The 21175-nt window shown below is 46.0% G+C and overlaps 1 long non-coding RNA gene across 1 annotated transcript; it reads left to right on the forward strand.

The window, feature by feature from the left end:
* Positions 1 to 291: 291 nt before the first annotated feature.
* LOC140719997 (uncharacterized) lies at positions 292 to 2353 on the forward strand. Its single transcript, XR_012097068.1, has 3 exons — positions 292 to 422; positions 2131 to 2153; positions 2241 to 2353. It is a non-coding gene; the product is annotated as an uncharacterized lncRNA (long non-coding RNA).
* Positions 2354 to 21175: the final 18822 nt, after the last annotated feature.

Raw genomic sequence — 21175 nt, forward strand, 5'->3', positions numbered from 1 at the left:
TATGTGAATCAGGTGGGAGTTAATGGGTCATTGAGGGAGAATAGGTTTCAGGAAAATGTGAGGGAAAGGGGTTGACGGGAATGTCTCAGAAGTAGTATGGACCTGAATGGACTGAATGGTCACTTTAATGTCATAAGGAAATACAACACAGCAATGCAGTAAACTAATCTTCACCTTTCATTCGACAGAAACAGTCACACAGCGTTCAGACCCACATCACATCCCAGTTTGCTGAACTGCGCCAGATTATCACTGAGAAAGAGCAGAGCTTACTCAGGGATCTCAGGGAAGAAGAGAAGAGGATTCTCAATCCAATGGAGAAAAATCTTCTTAAGATTCAAGAGAATATAAGGATTATTCAAGAGGAAATCACTAAGTTAAAGGAACAAATGGATCAAAAAGACAGTGTGATGTTTCTCAAGGTGAGGAATTACATTTCAATTTATTTCTGTCAAATTGAACTAAATGAACAGTGGTACATTTGAAATAAACACAGCACAGCGGCCAATTCTACCAAATCAATTGCCGCTGCTGGTGACCTCACACAGAGTGTTCTCCTTGCATGACGAACCTCCAATCACTCCGCTAATGACATTCTAAATATCGGAGATAGATATTCGATCCTTTATCGGCAACATACAATATTTAAATGATGAAATTTCAGCATAATTCATCGTAAATTAAACTGCAGTGAATCGGTCAACAAAAGATATGGCATTTGCCAGTCCCAGGATCAAAACTGCCCAGAACAAAGTACAAATAAGTAACTTATTCCCTTCGCTTTTACCACGTCCCCACTCACGTGACTTGTTATCGTAATAAACACATAACACAGAATACAATGCAGACAGAAAACAGACGTGTTGCTCCTACAAACAGCATTTACAAATGGCAGTAAACTGTTTCTCACCAGACAATTGATGCAACTATTCAGGGTTGTTGTCCCAAAACATGACTTCCACAACTTCTGTACATCCCAGGACAGAATGCAATCTTTTCTGAAATGATTTACTCTGATCATAACACAGAGCTGCTGACCGTTTCCTTAATTACCACATTAAATATCCTCTAAAACTCACATTAACTCCCAGTTCCAGTCACAGGCTGTGAGTGTGTCTGGTGCGGTGGGTGTGAGGGTCTCTCTGTCAATTAGTGAGAACAAAGAATGTGACCCACACATCAGACTTATCCTCCATATCCGGTTTCCATCAGATTACAGAAACTTTCACTGTCTCTACTTTTTCGAATTAGTTTTACATGGGATTGTGTCCCATTCTCCGTCATGAGCAGGCCATTTGGTCCATCTTCTATCAATTTCCCCTCGGCCACAAGCCTCCTGTCACCTCCTCACTGCACCCAGCAACAATGCCCCGAACTCCCTGGTCCCTCACATGTTTATCCAGCCTCCCCATTACATTCAATCTCTGCTGATCCATTTCAACCACTCCTGTGGCACTGAGTTCCACATCCTCCTCACTAAATTTCTTGTGGGATTTATTAAAAACCACCTGACATTTTATCTTTGACTGAAGGTCTCCCCATAAATAGAAACATAGAAACAAAGAAAACCTACAGCACAATACAGTTTCTTTGGCCCACAATGCTGTGCCAAACATCTACTCACTTTAGAAATTACCGAGTTAGCCATAGCTCTCTATTTTTCTAAGCTCCATGTACCTACGTAGGAGTCTTGTGAAAGACCCTATCGCATCCACCTCCACCGTCGTTGCCGGCAGCTTATTCCACCCATTCCAAAACACTTACCCAACATCTCCTCCGTACTACTTCCAAGCACCTGTGTCCTCTCGAGTTCGCCATAATGAGGTACTTTTTCCACCTTCACGCAATCAAATCCATCACTAATCTTAAATTGTTCAATTTTATCATTCTGACGTCATATCCAGATGATAATGCACAGCCTGTCCTGTCTCTCCTGTCAGTTCCATCCTCTCAGTAATGGTCTAACTTTCAGAAACTTTCCCTGTAATTTACCCCGTGGTTCTGTATTGCTGGTGTGTGTGAGTGACTGTGGGAGTGGGAATTTTCAACACCTTGTAATGATTTGGATGAAATTCAGGATGTGGACATTAAGTCCAAGTCTAATCAGATTTGTGTTTTTATTTATTTCAGGAGGAAGCTCATCGGAACAGGAGGTAGGACATGCTCTTTCCTGAAACCCTGTATGGATTTTAAAAATACTTCAAAATTCCAGTTTATCACCAGCAGTTTAATATTTACAGAATCAGTGATGATGTCCAGGAATTGTCAGTGACAGATGAGGCGCTACCAGTTGAAAAATTCGATCACCCCTATTTGTTGAAAACAGTGCTGAGAGAAACGCTTGATGCTATTAACCGAGGTAAAACTTACAAAGATTCATTTTTACTTATTCATGAAACACAATTAATTTATAAGCTGAAGCAAGGATTGGCTGTGATAATGGACTGAAGGGGAACTGAAGTTTATTCCACATCAACCCCACCGACTGGGAGGCATCACTGTCACATGGTCAGCTGGAGATGTCAGACCATTGAACACACCAGCACAGGGTCACAATACAACCAATACACGGGACTGGCAGATGAACCACTGTGTCCTGATCCCAGGCACACTGCACTAACACGCCAGGACATGAGTTTGAATCTACCACAGGAGCTGGGAAGTTAATACTGTTTTGATGATATTGTAGGGAATAAAAGCGGGTATCAGTGTGGTGACGGGGATTGTCAGGAAAATACACAAGTCCTCTGTGCCCTGTGAGTGCAGACTCTGACTGACGCGGGTCTTCCCCCTTCTGGAACCACAACTCTCACTGTTGTTAGAGGGAGAAGAGGGGAGCAGTAGTGACAGGGGACTCAATTGTCAGGAGACAGACAGGAGAATGTATGGACGTGAATTGGACACCCGAATGGTATGTTGCCTCCAAGGTGCCAAGGTCAGGGATGTCTCGATCGTGCCTGCAGCATTTAGAGAGGGAGGGAAAACAGCCAGATATCTTGTTGCATTTTGGGACCAATTACATAGGAAGTAAAAACAAAGAGGTCCTGAAAAGAATCTGGCTAGCTTGGTAGAAAGCTCAGAAGCAGTACCCCCAGGGTTGTAATTTCTGGATTGCTGCCTGTGCCACATGCTGGTGAGGGTAGAAACAGGATAATTTGATACATTAAAGATGGCTGAGAAGAGGGAGCTGGGAGCAGGGCTTCAGGTTCTTGGATCATTGGGATCTGTTCTGGTGGAGGAATGACCTGCTTAAAAGGGATGGGTCGCACCTGAACCCAAGGGAGAGCAATATTCTCACAGAGAGGTTTGATGGAGCTGTTGGGGAGGGTTTACACTAATTTATTGGGTGGGGTGGGTCGGGAACTGGAGTAAAGGGATAGAATTGATGGTAAAATGCAAAGATAGCATGCAGTCAGACTGTCAGATAGGGCGGACAGATGCGAGGAGAAAATTGCAGCCAGTAGGGTGAGTATCAGTGCATTAGAGATGCAGAATTAAAAAGGGTAGCAGATACAGTACACAAAGTGTTATATCTCAATGCATGGAGTATGAGAAATAAGGTGGATGATCTTGTTGCACTATTACCGATTGTCAGGTATGATGTTGTGGCCATCACGGAAACGTGGCTGAAGGACGGTTGTAGTTGGGAGATGAATGTTCAAGGTTACACAATGTATCGGAGGAAGGAAGGAAGGCCGATGGGGTGGCGTGGCTCTGCTGGTAAATCAGCAGCAAGATGTGACATAGGATTGGAAGATGTTGAATCCTTGTGGGTTGAGGTAAGGAACTGCAAAAGTAAAAATGACACTGACAGCAGTCATATACAGGCCTCCCAACAGCCAGTGGGTTGGCACACACAGATTACTACTGGAAATAGAAAAAGGCTGATGAAAAGGACAATGTTATGATAATCATGGGAGATTTCAACATGCAGGTCAATTGGGAAAATCAGGTTGGTAAAGGATCTCAAGAGAGTGAGTTTGTTGAATGCAATGTGATGGCTTTCTAGAGCAGTTTGTCGTTGAGCCTACTCGGGGAACAGCTCTACTGGATTGGGTGTTATGTATTGAACCAGAGGTGAGTAGTTAAAAGAAACCTCAGGAAGCAGTGCTCACAACATGACTGAGTTCAACTTGAAATCTGATAAGGAGAAAGTAAAGTCTGACATTGTAGTATTTCAGAGGAGTGAAAGAAATTACAGTGGTCTGAGAGAGGAGTTGGCCAAAGCAAATTGGAAGGAGATGCTGGCAGGGATGAGAGCAGAACAGAAATTCTTTCAGTTCTGGGAAAGTGAGGAAGGTGAAGGATAGATGTATTCTAAAAATAAATAAATAATCAAATGTCAAAATAGTAAAACCGTGGCTGACAAGGGAAGACAAGCTAATGTAAAGGCAAAAGAGAGGGTATACAACTCAACAGAAATTAGTAGGAAGACAGAGGATTGGGAATCTTTTAAATACCTACAGAGAGGAACTGAAAGAATGATTGGGATGAAAAAAATAAACAAGAAATTGATTTGAATTGAATTGACTTTATTACTTACATCCTTCATATACATGAGGATTAAAAATCTTTACGTTACGTCTCCGTCTAAATGTGCAATGTGCAATTTATAGTGATTTATGATGAATAATATGTTTAACAGGCTGATTAATATAACACAGAAATTCAGTTGGGTCCACATGAGTTAATCAGTCTGATGGCCTGGTTGAAGAAGTTGTCACGGAACCTGTTGCTCCTGGCTTTTAATCTGTGGTGCCGTATCCCGGATGGTAGCAACTGGTACAGTTTGTGGTTGGGGTGACGCTGGTCTCCAAAGATCCTTCAGGCCCTTTTTACACACCTGTCGTTGTAAAGCAAGTTAGCAAACAATATCAAATTGTTTTTCAAGTATTGTAAAAAAAAATAAAACAGAGATGAGAGTGGATATAGGACCGCTAGAAAACAAGGCCGGATATATAATAATGCGGGATAAAGAGATGGCAGATAAACCAAATATTTTGCACCAGTCTTCACCGTGGAAGACACTAGCACTGTGCCTGGTGTTGAAGAGTGCGAGGGAAGGGAAGTGAGTGCAGTTACTGTTACAAGGGAGAAGGTGCTCAAAAAGCTGAAAAACTTAAAGGTACATAAGTCACCCGGACCAGATGAACTGCACCCTAGTGTTCTGAAAGAGGTTGCAGTAGACTTTGTGGAGGCATTTCAAATGATCTTTCAAAAATCACTGGACCCTGGCATGGTGCCAGAGGACTGGAAAATGGCAAATGTCACTTAACTCTTTAAGTAAGGAGGAAGGCAGCAGAAAGGAAATTATAGACCAGTTAGCCTCACCTCTGTGGTTGGGAAGAAATTGGAGTCAGTTGTTAAGTATGAGGTTATGGAATACTTGGTGACACTGGACAAGATAGGACAAGTCAGCATGGCTTCGTGAAGGGAATATCCTGCCTGACAAACCTGTTGGGATTCTTTGAGGAGATTACAAGCAGGATCGATAAAGGGGATGCAGTGGATGTTGTATATTAGGAATCTCAGAAGGCCTTTAACAAGGTGCCACACATGAATGTGGTAACCAGGTTAAGAGGCCAGGGTATTACAGAGAAGTTACAGGCATGGTTAGAACATTGGCTGATTGGTAGAAAACAGGGAATGAGAGTAAAGGGATCCTTTTCTGGTTGGCTGCTGTGACTCGTGTTCCACAGGGGTCAGTGTTAGGACACCTTCATTTTATGCTGTATATCAAGATCTAGCTGATGGAATAGACCATAAGATACAGGAGTAGAACTAGGCCATTCGGCCCATCGAGTTTGCTCCACCATTCAGTCATTGGCTGATCCAATTCTTCCGGTCATCCCCACTCCCCTGCTTTCACCCTATACCCTTTGATGTCCTGGCTAATCAAGAACCTATCCATCTCTGCCTTAAATATGACTTGGCCTTAACAGCCACTTGTGGCAATAAATTCCACAGATTTTCAACACACTGACTAAAGTAGTTTCTCTGCATCTCAGTTCTAAAAGGACGTCCTTCTGTCCTGAAGTCATGCCCTCTTGCCCTAGAGTAGATGGCTTTGTTTCCAAGTTTGCAGATGATACAAAGATTAGTGGAGGGGCCGGTAGTGTTGAGGGAACAGTTAGGCTGGACAAGGACTTGAATGAGGAGAATGGGAAGGAAAGTGGCAAGTGATATACAATGTTGGAAAATGCATGGTCATGCACCTTGGTTGTAGAAATAATGAGCAGATTTTTTTTTCAAATGGGGAGAAAATCCAAAAAGCTGAGATGAAAATGGACTTAGCAGTCATTCTGCAGAACACCCTAAACGTTAACTTGCAGGGAGAGTCCGTGGTGAGGAAGGCAAATCCAATGATAACATTCAATTCAAGGGGTTTAAATAGCATTCAATTCAAGAGCAGGGATGTGATGCTGAGGCTTTATAAGGCACTGGTGAATCCTCACCTTGAGTATTGTGAACAGTTTTGGGCTCCTCATCTAAGAAAAGGTGTGCTGGCACTGCAGAAGGTTCATTTCATAAGGATGATTCCTGGAATGAAAGGGTTATCATACGATGAACGTTTGATAGCTCTGTGTCTGTACTCGCTGGAATTTAGAAAGATGAGGGGGGATCTCATTGAAACGTTTCGAATGTTGAAAGTCCTAGACAGAGTAGATGTGGAAAGGATGTTTGCCATGGTGGTGGAGTTTAGGACAAGAGGGCACAGCCTCAAGACAGAGGGGTGTCTATTTAAAACAGATGCAGAGAAACTTGAGCCAGCGGCTGGTGAATTTGCGAAACTTGTTGGGTGTATTTAAGGCAGAGTTTGATAGGTTCAAGATTGGACACAGCATCAAAGGTCACGGGGAGAAGACCAGTGAGTGGGGCTGAGGAGGGAAAAAAAGGATCAGCCATGATTGGCAGACTCAATAGGCAAATGGCCTAATTCTGCTCCTATGTCTTATGGTGTTCAGATCACTACATTGAAGCATTATGAGAATGAGCTCGGACACAACAACAAGCATTGACATGGGTCAAGATTTCATCTCGGGAGAAGCACACACAGCATAACCGGCCTGGCAAAGCTCCCTCACACACATACACAGGAAGGATTGGCAGATTGTAGTCAGAGCCTCAGCAATGTACGTTGTTATTTCCCTCAGTAACCTGGAAACCAATCTCTTCAGAGACAGTCATTTATTCATTTAAACACCTCAATGACATGTGACACATTGTCAACACACACCAGACATGTGATGACACACTGTAACATACAAATTATTCAATGTGCACACTCTCCTTCAATGTGTATACACACCACACGGATATTTACTACAATACACACACACACACACACACACACACACACACACACACACACACACACACACACACACACACACACACACACACACACACTATCAGAGTGTGACACATGGCCACAGAAATAGGCACAGATTTCTATTTAGGATTGAAATCTGCCTTCCTTACCCAGTCTGTCTGTTCTGTGGCACTGAGCTGCCCTCTGACGTGACGTCACATCAACACTTCACAGACAGACTCCGGGGTGAGATTCCTCAGGAGGATGATCTGGGAGGGTTTGATGGATGTTGAACCCACGGCCCACTTCATCAATCTGCAAGACTAAGATGTCTTCCTGAGCATGGCCCATTTGTGTGTGTTTGCCCCCCCCCCCCATTCCCTCTAACCATTTCCCATCTGTGTACCTGCCCAAATTTGTTTTAAAATATTTTATTTTTACCTGTTTCTACAGCATCTGAGGGCAAATTCCATTTACCAACCGCCCTCTCTATGAGAATGTTACCCGATAGACCACTCAGAAAAATTTCCCGTCTCACTTTCAATCTGAGGCCTCTGGTTCTGTACTCCCATTTCTTGAAAAAAGAAACGCTTTTTAAGCTCTATATGAAATATTTACCTTGATAAGGGGTCATACCTGAACATCCTACACTACAGCTGAATAGTCCAAGCTTATCCAAACTCTAATTTTAACCCAAGCCCCCAGTCCTGGTAACATACCCCTGAAGCCTCCTGTCCGGTGTAAAGACATCCTCCCCATATTCGGGATCCGGAAATGCAGACAATACTCCAAGTGTGGTCTATCATCGAAATCAAAGGCCTTGTTTAAGTTCATGTGGACAGTGTGGAACAGGCTGATGGTGTTTTTTTAGATTGGGACAAGAGGGGCGGCGTGGGAGCTAAATTCTGAAGGAAGGCAGTTTTCTAAAAAAAAAACTTCGCGTACAGGAACGGCGAGACTGCGCAGGCAGTGCGGAGAGTTTAAAAAGATGACCACCCTATACAGCGGGCAACGGAGTGGGTGGCAGCAGAGTGTAGGGCTTTGGCTCAACGGGCTTAGGCGGTAACGGGAAGTGGCGAGAGCGAGGCACCGACTCTTTTTCTTCCCTTGGCAAATCGGCCCGGACGGACGGGGGACCAGCAGGGCACATTAGCTAACGGTTTAAAAAGTTTGGCGAAGTAAGTGGGTGAGCAGACCTATATTTCTTTGTTTCATTCCTGTAGAATTAGGTAGCATGTCTGCAGGGTTAGTGCTTTGTTCAGGGTGTCAGATGTGGGAATCCTGGGAGACCTCCAGCCTCCCTGATAGCCACATCTGCACCAGGTGAACCGAGATTCAGCTCCTCGGAGACCGTGTTAGGGATCTGGAGCTGCAGCTTGATGACCTACTGCTTATTAGAGAAAATGAAGAGGTGATAGACAGGAGCTACAGGGAGCTAGTCATCCCTAGGCTACAGGGGTCAGAAAACTGGGTGACTGTCAGGAGAGGGAAGGGAAATGCCCGGATAGTGGAGAGCTCCCCTGCGGCTGCCACACCCCCCCCCCCCCAGCAACAAGTATATCGTTTCGGATGCTGTTGAGGGGGATGACCTGACAGGGGACGGCCACGGTGACCGGGTCTCTGGCACTGAGCCTGGCGCTGTTGTGCAGGAGGGAAGGAGGGAGAAGAGGAATGCGGTAGTCATAGGGGATTCCATAGTCAGGGGAACAGACAGGAGATTCTGTGAGCCTGGTAGAGATACCCGCATGGTGTGTTGCCTCCCAGGTGCCAGGGTACAGGATGTCTCAAATCGGGTCCGGAATATTCTGAAGGGAGAGGGCGAGCAGCCAGCTGTCTTGGTACATGTTGGTACCAATGACATAGAGAGGAAAGGGAGGAGGTCCTGAAGAGAGATTTCCGGGAGTTAGGAAGGAAGCTGAGAAACAGGATCTCCAGGGTAGTAATCTCAGGATTGCTACCTGTGCCACGTGCTAGCGAGAGCAAGAATAGTAGGATCAGGCAGATGAATGCGTGGCTGAGAAAGTGGTGCAGGGGGCATGGCTTCAGATTCTTGGATTATTGGTATCTCTTCAGGGGGAAGTATTACCTGTTCAAACAGGACGGGTTACACCTGAACCATAGCGAGAATATTTAATAGAGCTGTTAGGGAGGGTTTAAACTAATTTGGCAGGGGGATGGTAAACAGGAATAATAGAGTGGAGTAGGGGGAAAACAGAACTAAATCTAAGATAGTGAGCAGTAAAGATGTCAGGAAGGACAGGCAGGTGATGGGGCAAATTTGCAGCCAATGGGATGAGTTGCAGTGCAATCAAAACAAAAAGTACAAAATACTGGACTTAAGGTGTTATACTTAAATACACACAGCATAAGGAATAAGGTGGATGATCTTGTCGTACAGCTACAGATTGTCAGGTATAATTTTGTGGCCATCACTGAGACGTGGCTAAAGGATGCATGTCTCTGAGAGCAGAACGTCCAAGGATACACGGTGTATCGGAAGGATAGGCAGGTAGGCAGAGGGGGTGGCGTGGCTTTATTGGTAAGAAATTATATTAAATCATTAGAAAGAGATGACATAGGATCGAAGGTGCTGAATCTTTATGGGTTGAGCTAAGAAATCGCAGGGGTAAAAGGACCCTGATGGCTGTTATCAACAGGCCTCCTAACAGCTGCAGTGAGGTGGACTACAAATTACAAGAGGAAATTGAAAAGGCTTGCCAGAAGGGCAGTGTTATGATAATTGTGGGGGATTTTAACTTGCAAGTGGATTGGGAAAATCAGGTCAACACTGGATCTCAAGACAGAGAATTTGTATAATGTCTACGAGATGGCTTTTCAGAACAGCTTGTTGTTGAGCCCACTAGGGAATCAGAGGTACTGGATTGGATATTGTGTAATGAACCAGAGGTGATTAGAGAGATTGAGGTGAAGGAACCGTTAGGAGACAGTGATCGTAACATGATTGAGTTCACTGTGAAATTTGAGAAAGAAAAACCGAAATCCGATGTCGGTATTTCAGTGGAGTAAAGGAAATAACTGTGGCATGAAAGAGGAAATGGCCAAATTTGACTGGAAAGGGACACTAGCGGGAGGACGGCAGAGCAGCAGTGGCTGGAGTTTATGCGAGAAGTGAGGAAGGTGCAAGACAGATATATTCCAAAAAAGAAGAAATTTTCGAATGGAAAAACGATGCGACCGTGGCTGACAAGAGAAGTCAAAGCCAAAGTAAAAGCAAAGGAAAGGGCATTCAAGGAAGCAAAAATTAGTGGGAAGACAGAGGATTGGGAAGTTTTTAAAAGCTTACAAAAGGAAACTAAGAAGGCCATTAAGAGGGAAAAGATGAACTATAAAAGGAAGCAGGCAAATAATATCAAAGAAGATACAAAAAGCTTTTACAAGTATATAAAGAATAAAAAACGGGTGAGAGTGGATATAGGACAGATAGAAAGTGATGCTGGAGAAATTGTAATGGGAGATAAGGAGATGGCTGAGGAACTGAACGAGTATTTGCAATAGTCCTCACTGAGGAAGATATCAGCAGTATACCGGACACTCAAGGGTGTCAGGGAAGAGAAGTGTGCGCAGTCACAATTACGACAGAGAAAGTACTCAGGAAGCTGAGTAGTCTAAGGGTAGATAAATCTCCAGGACCAGATGGAATGCACCCTTGTGTTTTGAAGGAAGTAGCTGTGGGGATCGCGGAGGCATTAGCAATGATCTTTCAAAGGTCACTAGATTCTGGCATGGTTCCGGAGGAATGGAAGATTGCAAATGCCACTCTGGTATTTAAGAAGGGGGCAAGGAGGCAAAAAGTGAATTATAGACCTGTTAGCTTGAGAAATGGTTGGTAAGTTACTGGAGTCAATTGTCAAGGATGAGGTTACGGAGTACCTGGAGGCATATGACAAGATAGGCCAAACTCAGCATGGTTTCCTTAAAGGAAAATCCTGCCTGACAAACCCATTGAAATTATTTGAGGAGATTACAAGTAGGCTAGACAAGGGAGATGCAGTGGATGTTGAGTATTTGGATTTTCAGAAGGCCTTTGACAAGGTGCCACACATGAGGCTGCTAAACAAGATAAGAGCCCATGGAATTACGGGAAAGTTACATACGTCGATAGAGCGTTGGCTGATAGGCAGGGAACAGAGCGTGGGAATAAAGGACCCCATTCTGGTTGGCTGCCAGTTACCAGTGGTGTTCCACAGGGGTCCGTGTTGGGGCCGTTTCTTTTTACGTTGTATATCAACGATTTGGATTATGGAATAGATGGCTTTGTGTCTAAGTTTGCTGCTGATACAAAGATAGGTGGAGGGAACGGTAGTGCTGAGGAAACAGAGAGTCTGCAGAGAGATTTGGATAGATTAGGAGAACGGTCAAAGAAGTGGCAAATGAAAAACAATGCTGAAAAGTGTATGGTCATGCACATTGGTAAGAAAAAATAAACGGGCAGACTATTATTTAAATGGAGAGAGAATTCAAAGTTCTGAGATGCAATGGGACTTGGGGGTGCTCGTGCAGAATATCCTTAAGGTGAACCTCCAGGTTGTGTCGGTGGTGAAGAAGGTGAATGCAATGTTGGCATTCATTTCTAGAGGAATAGAGTATAAGAGCAGGGATGTGATGTTGAGGCTCTATAAGGAACTGGTAAGACCTCACTTGGAATACTGTGTGCAGTTTTGGGCTCCTTATTTAAGAAAGGATGTTCTGACATTGAAGTGGGTTCAGAGAAGATTCACTAGAATGATTCCGGGAATGAGAGGGTTAACATGTGAGGAACATTTGACCGCTCTTGGATTGTACTCCGTGGAGTTTAGAAGAATGAGGGGGAACCTCACAGAAACATGTCGAATGTTAAAAGGCATGAACAGAGTCGATGTGGCAAAGTTGTTTCCCATTATGGGGGAGTCTCGTACGAGAGAGAATGACTTAAGGATTTAAGGGCGACCATTCAGAATGGAGATGCGAAGAAATTTTTTTAGCCAGAGGGTGGTGAATCTGTGAATTTCTTGCGGCAGTGGAGGCCAGGTCATTGGGTGTATTTAAGACAGAGATTGATAGTTATGTGAGTAGCCAGGGCATCAAAGGTCATGGTGAGAAGGTGGGGGAGTGGGAATAAATGGGAGAATGGATCAGCTCATGATAAAATGGCGGAGCAGATCCGAAGGGCCGAATGGCCGGCTGCTTCTGCTTTGTCTTATGTTCTTATTTGAAGGCACCAGTATACGGAATAAGGATCTTGTAGCACAGGTAGAGTTTGACAGGTTCAAACTTAAGCAGGTACGACTTTGGTTGAAGGAATAAAGGCATAGACAATTCTGTAAACAGCGAAAATTCAAAAATCTGCGGTGCAAAGGGTCATGGGTGTCCTTGTGCAGGATTCCCTGAAGGTTAACTTGCAGTTTGTGTCAGTGGTAAGATTGGCAAACTCAATGTTTGCTTTCATTTCGTGAGGATTAGAGTACAAGAGCAAGGATGTAATGCTGAGGATTTATAAGGCATTGGTCAGACCACACTTGGAGTATTGTGAGCAGTTTTGGTCCCTTCTATTGGAAAACATGTATTGACATTGGAGAGGGTCCAGAAGATTCACAAGAATGATTCCGAGAATGAAAGAGTTAACATATTAGGAGTTAATTCTTATCCCTCTCAACCGTATTCTCCCGCCTCCTCCCTGTAAATTTTGAGACTCTGACTAATCAAGAAGTTTACTTATTAACTTCTGCTTTAAAAATCAAACAGGAGAAAATCTGCAAATGCTTGTAATCCAAGCTACACAGGTCCTGATGAAGGGTCTCGCCAGATCTCTCTGACACCTGTCTGGAAAGAGTTGATGTTGGGAGGATGTGGGTGGGTCGAGAACGGTAAGCACAGCCTCCGACTATAGGGATGTCCATTTAGGACAGAGATGAGGAGGAATTCCTTTATCCACAGGATAGTGAATAAGCCACAGACAACTATGGAGGCCAAATAATTGAGTATATTTAAAGCAGAGTAACACACACAAATTGTTGGGAGAACAGCAGGCCGGGAAGTTTCTATGGAAAAGAGTAAACAGTCGACGGTTCAGACTGAAACACTTCATCAGGACCTGTGTTGCTTAAGGGTTCCTGCAAATTCATCCTCTGTCCTAATGAGGGGCTGCGGGTGATGGGGTTGTGGGAAAGGGGACAAAGTCATCCTCATCTGCCATCTTGCCCCCTCTAGCTTCTCATTACGTCTGCACACACAGTTCACCCACAGGCTTTCCACCCCTCCCCCTCCTGGTTCAATCTGCCATTCATCTCTCCCCTACTGGTTCCCATTATCACCTCCTTTACTGTCTCAAACCATCACACTCCCCCACTTCACACTCACAAATGAATGTTAACATTGAATGAAGGGCCTGTTCCTGTGCTGTACTGCTCCTATGTTCTCTGTTCCCAGTTTCGAAGAATGAGAGGAGATCTCATGGAAGCACAACATTCTTTCAGGGGTCAACAGGCAGGAGTGAGGGAGGATGTTTCCCCTATCCAGCGGAAAAACCTTGGGGAGACATTAAATGTCCATCCGCTTTCGTCGGGTCAAACCACAGGAAAGGTTCGTGCCGGCCACCCGACGGCGCCTGAGGCCCATTGGCCTTTCCCTTGGTCTGAGTCTCCCCGCCGATCCCTGGGGCCGCGCTGCCCGAGTCTCCCCTTGATCCCCGCGGCCGCGCTGCCCGAGTCTCCTCCCGAAACCCCGGACCGCGCTGCCCGAGCTCCCCCCGATCCCCGGGGCCGCGATGTCCGAGTCTGCCCCCGATCCCCCGGGCCGCGCTGCCCGAATCTCCCCCCGATCCCCGGGGTCGCGATGCCCGAGTCTGCCCCCGATCCCCTGGGCCGCGCTGCCCGAGCCTCCCCCGATCCCCGTGGACTCTCTAATTCTCTGCTTCTCCCCCCAGTCTCTGTCACCCTGGATGTGGAAACGGCGAGTCCGTGTCTCGAGGTGTCTGAGAATCGGAAGAGTGTGAGATGGACCCGGACCCGGAGGAATCTCCCTGACACCGGGAAGAGATTCACAGGCTGGCCTTGTGTGCTGGGATCGGAGGGATTCACATCGGGGAGATATTACTGGGAGGTGGAGGTGACGGGGATTCGGAGCTGGGGTCTGGGAGTCGCCGCAGAGTCTGTGGAGAGGAAGAGACGGGTCAGACCGAGTCCGGAGACCGGATTCTGGGTCATCGGGCGGTATTGTGACGTGTTACATCGGGATTATGACGTGTTCCGTTTATTCCCCTCACCCGAGTCCCGTCTCCGTACCGGACCCATCCCCGGGAGGGTTGGAGTTTATCTCAGTTACGAGTCCGGGACAGTTTCATTTTACAACGCGGAGACCAAGTCCCATCTCCACACCTTCACTGGGAATAAATTCACGGGGAAACTTTATCCTTTCTTCGCGACCTGGGATGGAAACCAGTGGCTGAGAATCTGCTCCGGTTCCGCTCCGGGTCTGTGAACGGGTCGGGTCCCGGGACCGGCGTCAGGAGTAAAGTCCCTGTAAATATAAATGTTCGGAGACTGCAGCTAAATACGTGGCCAAGGAGATGGTGCAGGAGGGAGGGCTTCATATTTCTGGACAATTCGGCTTTGTTCCCAGGAAGGTGGGGCCTGTTCCGACGGGACGGTTTGCCCCGGAACTGGAGGGGGACTAACATCCTTGCGGGTAGATTTGCCACTGCTGCTCGGGGGAGGGGGTAAAAAAGATTTGCAGAGGGAGGGGAACCAGAGTGTTAGAGCAGATAGTGAGGTGGAGGATGGTAAAGGTCATGCGAGGACTGCATGTATAGACAGAAATCAAAGGTTTGTACATTAGGTTGTAAATTAATTTTCAGAGCTTTAGAAATTGTAGAAAATAGAGATTTCCAAAATGATTTTGATGAAGAATATGACCAGAACATATGTGAAAAAGTGGCTACTTCAGTTTTATACCTATCGCAATAATTGTCTATGTTAGGAAATGTCAGAAATAATCCTACACTCTGAGTCTCAGCAAACTGCAAAGCGGCAAAGCTTTATTTTTCACGAGTCTGCAGAGTCGGACCCAAAACTGCTCCAGCAGTATTGAGCCCAGAGCATTACATTTCATTTCCTTTTATACAGTTTCAAGTAGGTTATCACGTGTCCCTCAGTTGCTGTATCATTCCTACAATTATTCATAGTCAGCTCCACTCTCCCCCTCCCCACAGGCTTGTACATTTCGGGGGTCACATACACATTTTCTCATATCCTCTGTCCTTGGAGTTAGCCATCCGCAGAGCCATGTCTGCCAAGTTTTCAAACACTTATCGGCCTTGGAGTTAGCCACAAGAGTACGGCTTATCTCCATCTGTTTCATCCACCTCCGCTCTCAGCTCCTAGCTTAATGACTCCTTTTTAGTTCTTCATGATTACCACAAGGTACAGATTGTACCTATACAGTTTTGCAAGAATCTTATATCCTTATTTAGCAATGTGTCAGCATATGTTTTGTAAGCTTAGATCTTAGCACAGTCTAACCTTAACCCTTTCTCTTCTTACAATTCCACCCTTTTTCTTTTTAGAGTGTGCTAAGGATTTGTCCAGGGATTCCACTCTTCCAGTTCTCTGCCTCGTTGCAACAGCATTTTAGCCGGGTCAGCTGGGTTCCCTGGCTGCATTACCTGTACTACTACTCGCGTTATTAATGCTCTCAAGCAGGGTATTAAGCATGGTAATATGATTATCATTATGAGTATTCCGCCTAATATTAACAGGGCTATTCGCCACCAGCTTCCTCCCAGCAGACTATCCAGCCAACTCAGGTTCCCTAAGGATCTCCAAGTTTGTACTGGCACATGGGCCAACTTCCGAATTTTGTCGGATATTTTCAACACTGCCTTTCCATTATCATTTATCTTTAGGCAACAGTTTGTCAGATTGAACTTTCCACAGACCCCTCCCTCGGAGGCCAATAGGTAATCCAATGCTAATCGATTTTGGTATATGGCTGTTCTCATCTGGCTTTGCTGCTCAGCCAGCAATTCCAGAGCCAATGCGGTTTGGTTGGTGATCACCTCTACTACAGCTTGTAGGCGTATTATTCGATTTAACATATATACCGGGGTTCGGTAACCCCATGACCCATCCTGGGCCCAAGTTGCTGGTCCGTAATATTCAATGATGCGTGCTGGAGGCCACTCGTCGCCCCATTCTCCCACCTTTATCTCCCGCTTCTCCCTTCTCAGTGAGTCAAATAACTTGATTCCCAATTCCCTATCTTCATCCTGGGGTAGGAGGAAGAACTCTGGCCTTATAAGGCCTAAGAAACAAACTCCTCCCCATCCTTTCGGCAATTTGGTGTATGCCTGATTCCCACAAATCCAGAACAGACCTTCTGGAACAAATCCTCCTTTCTTTGCTTTCCGCCAGGCTTTCCAAACACTGGGAATTCCTTCGTACGGGTTATGCCCACTGCAATTCCAGATTCCCGAATTGTTTCCCATAGCCGTACAATTGTCCTTTGCCCCTTTAGTTATGTACCAAGTCGGCTCCTCGGGCCACCAAGTGGCATTATTTTTTTGTTTTAGCCAACTTTATACTCTGACATGGGCTTTCTCCTACTTTCACCTTCCCTTTTCTTTCTACACATACTTGTCCTTCCGGATAGTTTGTTAACTTCCATTCTTGCGTCCTCCCAGTCCTTTTCTTATCCCAATCATGAGCCAATAGCTCCCACACACTCAAACTCTCACCTATCCATGGCCATTGCTCGCTCATGTGGGGTCCCCCACAAACCCAACAGTCACTTACATTTAAACTTGTAGCTATTCGAGTTGCTAAGTCTATAAACAGGTTTTCCTTCATTTCCGGTCTTGTTTTTCCATAGGTTCCCCATTCTTCTCTGACTCCACCAAACTCTGCCCTTCCTTTTTCTTTCCTTTCACATATCCATTCTGTCTCAGGGCATGTACTTTCTTGTACACTCCAACTTCTCCCTTCTCCTTTTTCTTCTCTCACTGATCCACCGGGGTATCCCCTGTTCTTTCTCAGGGTATATTTTATTCCTCCCTCTTCACATTCCTCTTTTTCTTTTCCATAACATTGGTCATTTACATGTGAATGTGACACAAGGGCCCCGGGTCGTTCTTTTCCTTTCTCCAAAACTCGGTTCCTACACTTGTCACATTTCCCTTCTATTTTTCCCACATACAGAATTAAATATATTACAGTCAATAATGTAACAGTCCACATTGAGTTCATTTTTGTTGCCTTTTCAGTTTCACCACCAACGGTTCTTCACTGGGAACACAGGTCCACTCCGTGTGTCCCTCAGGCTTAACTGGTCCCTTTATTCTGGATGTGTGGGTCCACCCTTTCTCTTTTGTTCGTACGGCCGCCTCGGTGGTTAACAGGACCTGGAAAGGGCCTTCCCACTGTGGTTGTAACTTCTCCGGCTTCCAGGTCCGTACCAGAACCCAATCTCCAGGCACGATCTGATGTAAAGCAAAGTCGAGCGGCGGAGTCTGGGCCAAGAGACCCTTCTTCCGCAGTTCTGCAAAGGAATGAGATAGTGCCAGTAAATAGTTCCTTATAAAAATATCACCCCCTTGTAGCGTGGGGTACCCTTCTACCTTATTCCAATACGGGAGTCCAAACAGCATTTCATAGGGGGAGATTCCTATATCCTTCCTGGGTGCTGTTCGGATTCTTAACAGGGCGATGGGGAGACACTTAGTCCAGGGTAACTTGGTTTCTAGCATTAATTTGGTCAATTGCGCCTTTAAGGTACTGTTCATCCTTTCCACTCGTCCCGAACTCTGGGGATGCCACGGGGTATGGTATTTCCATTGGATACTCAATGCATCACAAATCAACTGGTGCGTCTTGGAGGCAAAGTGTGTCCCTCTGTCCGAGTCTATGGACCCCATGATCCCATATCTGGGGATTATGTTTTCTAGTAGTATTCGGGCTACTGTAGGCGCATCGGCCTTTGTGGTCGGGTATGCTTCCACCCAGTGGGTAAAATGATCCACTATTACTAACAGGTACTTCCATCTCTGCACTGAGGGTAGTTCGGTAAAGTCGATCTGGACTCTATGGAACGGTCTCATGGCCAGTGGCTGGCCACCTCTTGGAGTGGATCGCATCACTTTCTTGTTTATCCGCTGGCACGTCGGACATCCAGTTATCTCTTGCTGGGCCAGTGTGTATATTCCTTTGCATACATAGTCCCTCAGAATTGTGTCGCACATGGCCTGTACTCCCCAGTGGGTTTGATGGTGCAACTGTTGGAGGATGTTGCGGGTTACTTCCTTATTTAGTACCTGTCTCCCATCCGGGACCGTCCATTTACCATCAGTGTCTTTTCGGGCTCCTAGTTGGTTCATGCTATCAATCTCTATTTGGGTAAACATAGGTTGTTTAGTAAGTCCTTCCCTCACTGGTATCAAGGTCAGGAGTTGGATCGGGTCTTCAACGGCTGCTCGTTTGGCCTCCCCATCGGCTAGACGGTTCCCTACTGCTTCAGGTGTTGATCCTTTTTGGTGTCCGGGTACATGTACTATCGCAATCTCAGTTGGTAGGGCCAGGGCTTCCAATGTCATACTTATCATTTGCTCGTGTGCCAGTCCCTTTCCTCTGGCCGTTATCAGTCCTCTTTCTTTCCATATCTTCCCAAAGGTATGTACTATCCCATAGGCGTACTTAGAGTCAGTGTATATTGTTCCGATCCTCTTCTCCAATATCCTCAGAGCCCTCTGGAGTGCGTATAATTCGCATGACTGGGCCGACCAGTTTCCCGGTAATCTCCCGGACTCCACTATTCTTTCAGTCTCTCCGTCAATGATGGCATATCCGCTGTGCCGTACTCCATCAATACATCGTGAGGATCCATCTATATACAATTCCTGTCCTTCTTCCAGGGGAACTTCCTGTAAGTCCTCCCGGCTCTTTGTTTGCAAGTCCAGCAATTCAATACAGTCGTGTTCTGACTCCTTTTCTTCTAGTCCTCCATAGAGGAACTGGGCTGGGTTGCAACTGGAATCCTTTGCGAAGTTTAGGTCTTCTCCGGTCATCAGTATAGTTTCGTACTTTAGAATGCGGGAGTCAGTGAGCCACCGATGTGCCTTCTGGGCTAGTAGGGTGCTGACCGAGTGGGGAGAATGCACTGTGATCTTCCCTCCAAAGGTTAGTTTCCGGGCTTCCTCTACCAATACCGCTGTCGCTGCCACTGCTTGGATACAGGTGGGCCATCCACGCGATACCGGGTCTAACATTTTTGACAGGAAAGCCACGGGTTGCCGCTTTCCTCCTCTTAGTTGGGTGAGTACCCCTTGGGCCATTCCTTCGGCATTGTTGACGTACAGCTGGAATGGTTTTTCCAGGGCTGGCAAGACTAACACCGGAGCACGGATCAATTGCCCCTTGATATAGTTGAATTTTTGCTCCTCTTCCTTTGTCCATTTTACTGTTTGCTCATCTTGCCCGAGTTTATCATACAGAAATTTCACCAGGGGAGTATAATTCTCAATCCAGATTCGACAATACCCCACTAACCCCAGGAACTGTCGTATCTCCTTCTTGGTACGAGGTAGCGACATCCCTGTTATTCCAGCTATCCTTTCTGGGGTAATGCTTCGCTGTCCCTTACTGACCCGGTGTCCCAGATACCTTACTTCCTTTTCCACGAATTGTAACTTTTTCTTGGAGACCCGTAGCCCCTTTTTCCCTAGGAAGTTCAGTAATCTGATGGTATCTTCCTGCACCCCTTTCTGTGTTGGCCCGGATAGTAATAAATCATCCACATACTGTAGCAGTTGGTTCTCTGGAGCACATTGGAATTCCGCTAGTACTTGCTCCAAGACCTGCCCGAATAGGTTAGGTGACTCAGTGAATCCTTGCGGCAGGACCGTCCATCTGAGTTGTCTTTTCCGCCCTGTTGTAGGATTTTCCCATTCAAACGCAAACATGTCCCGACTGCTTTCTTCTAGCGGGCAACTCCAGAAAGCATCTTTTAGATCTATTACACTGAACCATTCATGGTCAGGGGAGATTTTACTCATCAGGGTGTACGGGTTGGGTACTACCGGGTATCGGGTCTGGACTACTGCATTTAGACCCCGCAGGTCTTGTACCATCCGATAAGTCCCGTCCGGCTTTCGCACCGGGAGGATGGGGGTATTATATGGCGACATACATTCTTCCAGCAGTCCATCTGCGATCAGCCCTTCAATTACCGGCTGCAGCCCTTTTCTTCCTTCCATCGCAATGGGATACTGCTTCCTCCTTACTGGGCGACCGTCCGGTAGCAAGGTGATCTGTAGAGGGCTGATGTTCAATCCTCCCCTATTTCCCTCTCTATACCACACCTCGGGCTCTATTTTCTGGTCGTCCTCTTCTTTTAATGCGAATAATTTTACTATTATTTCTCCATTGTTCGGCACTGTTCCAATGCCCAGTTGCACTTGCAGGTCCCTTCCTAATAGGTTGAATCCTGCCGAGGGCAGCAGGAGAAGGTCTTGCCTTGTTGCCCTATCTTCATATCCGACTTCCACATTGTCCACAATGGGCACTTGTATCGTTTTTCCTCCGATACCGGATACCTTCATTACTCTTGTTCCTGTTCGGGCGCCGGGAGGTATCTGGATTACACTGGATCTTTCAGCACCCGAATCTACCATAAAGGTTGTATCTGACCCTTGGGGACCTAATTTCAGATTTACCAGGGGTTCCTGTCGATAGTTTCTTCTCCCCAAGGGTAGGAACCCCCGACCCCCCTAGTCTTCGTCCTCCATCATGGCATATGACCTGACCTCTCGCCGATACTTAGGACATTCCCGTTTAAAATGTCCTTCCTCGTTACAGTGGAAGCATCTTAGAGTCCTTC

This window comes from Hemitrygon akajei, unplaced genomic scaffold (assembly GCF_048418815.1).
Source record: "Hemitrygon akajei unplaced genomic scaffold, sHemAka1.3 Scf000034, whole genome shotgun sequence".
NCBI classification, from domain to species: domain Eukaryota; kingdom Metazoa; phylum Chordata; class Chondrichthyes; order Myliobatiformes; family Dasyatidae; genus Hemitrygon; species Hemitrygon akajei.